The sequence below is a fragment of the Bombina bombina genome, chromosome 3, assembly GCF_027579735.1.
Source record: "Bombina bombina isolate aBomBom1 chromosome 3, aBomBom1.pri, whole genome shotgun sequence".
NCBI lineage: Eukaryota > Metazoa > Chordata > Amphibia > Anura > Bombinatoridae > Bombina > Bombina bombina.
Window position 1 is genome coordinate 740,328,866 of NC_069501.1, and position 4,194 is coordinate 740,333,059.

Genomic DNA, 4,194 nt, shown 5'->3' on the forward strand with positions numbered 1-4,194 from the left:
TTTTGATTGAAGAATAAACTAAGTAGAAAGCACCACAGACTCTCACAACCTCCTATCTATGTTGAGGCTTGCAAGAGAATGACTGAATATGGCAGTTAGGGGAGGAGCTATATAGCAGCTTTGCTGTGGGTGGACTCTTGCAGCTTCCTGTTGGGAAGGAGAATATATTCCATAAGTAATGGATGATCCGTGGACTGGATACACTTAACAAGAGAAAGAGGTTTATTCAGCACAAACAACACGCAACGTTTCGGGAACTCTTTCCCTTAGTCATGCAATAAAATATGTGATACAAAACATCCTTATATACCCCTCTGCCACCAGGGGGCATTAGAGGGATATTTACAGAAGTAACTGTTTATATTCCAATCCAATACAGGTAATAATACAATAAGTTCAAGGATGGATCAACAACAAATCCTAATATGACGCTAAATAATGCAAGTGTATCTCATCAATATAACCATTAAATAACAAACATAGTTTTCTCCAATAACAATGTTCATATTAAACTAACAAATTAGGAAAAAAAACTTTATAGCAGAATGGGAAAAATATATGTTAAAAACACAATACAGCAGCATGTATATTACAAAAATTGCAATATCACTTATATAATTAGCAGCATTAATCAACAGCATTTATTTATAAGAAAATCCAGAGAAATATTAAATATTACAAAGAGCTACCAAGGATTACAGGAACACCGAAAGGTCCCAATCTTTATCAAGGCCATCTGGCTCAAGAGTACCAAGCTCATGTATCCAAAAGCACTCTCTTTGCTTAGATTTCAGGTAATCAAATTTGTACCAAGGCCCAGAAGAGGTGGTAATAGAGAGCTCTTTCTAAAGCAAAGAGAGTGCTTTTAGATACATGAGCTTGGTACGCTTGAGCCAGACGGCCTTAATAAAGATTGGGACCTTTTGGGGGTTCAGATAATTCTTAGTAGCTCTTTGTAATATTTAATATTTCTCTGGATTTTCTTATAAATAAATTCTGTTGATTAATTCTGCTAATTATATAAGTGATATTACTATTTTTGTAATATACATGTTGCTGAATTGTGTTTTTAACATATATTTTTCATATTCTGCTATAAAAAGTTTTTTCCTAATTTGTTAGAGTTTAATATGATCATTGTTATTGGATAAAAATATGTTTGTTATTTTATGGTTATATTGATGCAATACACTTGCATTATTTAGTGTCAGATTAGAATTAGTTGTTGATCCATCCTTGAATTTTATTATACCTGTATTAGATTGGAATATAAACAGTTAATTCTGTAAAAATCCCTCTATTGCGCCCTGGTGGCAGAGGGGTATATAAGGATGTTTTGTATCACATTTTATTGCATGACTAAGGGAAGGAGTTCCAAAACGTTGTGTGTTTGTGCTGAATAAACCTCTTTTTTCCACTTTTTGCTGCCACTTTGTTTGGATTTTTTGAGAAAAAATAAATTTGGCAGAAAAAAAAATAAATGTACTGCTTTTGTGAAATTCAGAGCAAGTGTTATTGCATTGTCTTTTTACTATGCACTTGTTATTTATGCAATTCTGTATTTAGTGGTCCTTTAAGGAGGTTTAGCACTTATTCTGCTTAGTTACTAATGCAAAGAATGATATTCCTATCATAAGTATTGAAGAAAAAACTAATAATCCACCTTTTAAAAGCATGTGACGCCATAGAAGCTTAGGGAGGGAAGGAAATGTTAACAAAAGCTCACATAAATTACCTAAAAGTATTAACTAAAGCTTCTCTGGGAGAAAGTCTAACAAGCACAATTTTTGATGTATTTTACAGCAAAAGGCTGCAAAATAAATAAATGAATGTATATTGCAATAAGGTTTCACTTGCAATAATGAAACATTTTACGTGTTATTGAAATGTCAAGTTTAATGGTCTTTAAACAGTTATTGATTGATTAGGCTGACTGTCTTGGTATTATATCTTTCACTCCACTTTACATTTCTCATCCGCAAACCTGCAGTCTATCTTCAACTCTGCTGCCTGCCTTATTTTTTATTTCTTGTGCACCATTTGCTGCCCCACACTGCAAATGTCATTATAGATTTCCATTCTCTTCTAGAACTATATGTACAAATTTATTGTGCCACCTTCAGGGCATTCAACAATGCTGATTCCTGTACGTTTTCTCCCCTACAAACAGGACATTTGTACTGTACAATCAGAGCTGGCTTCCTTACACCCAAAAATGACAAAATTAGTTAAATATATGGTAGTAACATAACAAGTACAATTGTGTAATGATTGCTAAAGTGTCTTTAAACTAGTTTGTTGTCTAGTTCTATTTAATGTATGCATACATTTACTGAGGAAGCAGGCTAGACCTACATTTTCATTGTTTTTGTGCTTAAATTTTAGTGATTTTTTATATCTTATATTTATGCCCCAATAGATATAATTTTTGTGCTCTGTTATATATTATTTTGGCGTTCCATTATATATATTTTTTTCACTCTATCATAAATTATTGCGCTCTATACGACTAAAGATCTAATTTAACCCTTTTTTTGGAGAACATGTTCTCCAAGGAGAGTGAGAACAGTGTAGGCAAATTTTACAGTTGAACTTGCCCAATTCTAGGCGTATTTTTAAATGATAAATAGGGGAATTATTTCTCATGAGAACTTTTAGGAGAAAATATAGGAGAATTGGAAACCCAAAAATGTTTTTTTTTCATGATTTAGGTAGAACATACAATTTTAAACAACTTTCAAATTTACTTCTATTATCTAATTTGTTTAATTCTCTTGGTATCATTTGTTGAAGGAGCAGCCATGCACTACTGGTTTCTAACTGAACACATGGGTGAGACAATGACTATCGGTATATATATGCAGCCACCAATCAGCAGCTAGGACCTAGGTTCCTTGCTGCTCCTGAGCTTACCTAGATAAAGCTTTCAGCAAAGGATGACAAGAGAATGAAGCAAATTAAATAATAGATGTAAATTGGAAAGTTGTTTAAATTTGAATTCTCTATCTGAATCATGAAATAAATTTGTTTGGGTTTCATGTCCCTTTAAGAGAAAATTCAGTGACAGCATTAACTTTATAACAAAAGGCATATAAAAAGTGTCATTACTAAATGGATTGTACATGTGTGCTGCATTCACATTTCTGTATCTTACCAAGCCTAAAAGTTCTAGTCTACCTAAATATCAAAACTGCAACAAAGTATATGAAGATGCTTTACTGTAATCGAATGACGATTGATACTTTAAAGGGTCTTGAAAGTGGAAAAAGAAAAATGTTTGAATGAGTTTAAGGCAAGCAATAGTGCAATAATAAAATGTTCCAACTATGCAATTACCCTAAAAGAGTCAACACATAGTTAAAGTCAGCTCCAGGGCAGCAATGCACTACTGGGAACAAATCTAGTGAGCCAATGACAAGAGACCAATGTGTATAGCTGACAATCACCAGCTATCTCCCAGTAGTGCATTTCTGCTCCTGAGCTTAGGAATCTAGGTATGTTTTCCAAAAAGTGATTCCAAGAGAATAGATTTGGTAATAAAAAATACTAAGACGTCTCTTAAAGGGACAGTCTAGTCAGAATGAAACATGATTCGAATAGGGCATACAATTTGCCTTGTTCTCTTGGTGTTCTTAGTTGATAGATAAACCAAGGTAGGCTCATATGCTTATTTCTAAGCACTTGAAGGCTGCCTCTTATCTGAATGCATTTGACAGTTTTTCACAGCTAGAGGGCGTTAGTTCATGCATGCCATTTAGATAACATTGTGCTCATGCCTGTGGAGTTACTTATGAGGGGGCACTGATTGGCTAAAATGCAAGTCTGTCAAAATAACTGAAAAAGGGACAGTCTGCAGAAACTTACATACAAGGTAATCACAGAGTTGTAAAAAGTATATTAATATAACTGTGTTGGTTATGCAAAACTGGGTAATGGGTAATAAAGGGATTATATATCTTTTTAAACAATACAAATTCTGGAGAAGACTGTCCCTTTAAAGCTGCATATTCATGGCCCTTTAATATAGAAGAAAATAAACAACCCTTAGCCCCCAAAATATAGGGCTGCTCATGCATTTTTAGTGTGAAATTAAATCTAATATTTTTATGCTTATATAGAGTACTAACGAGACAAAGTTATACATGGTAAAAGCACAAAATAAATTTCAAAAAGATTAATTCACTGACAAAGAAG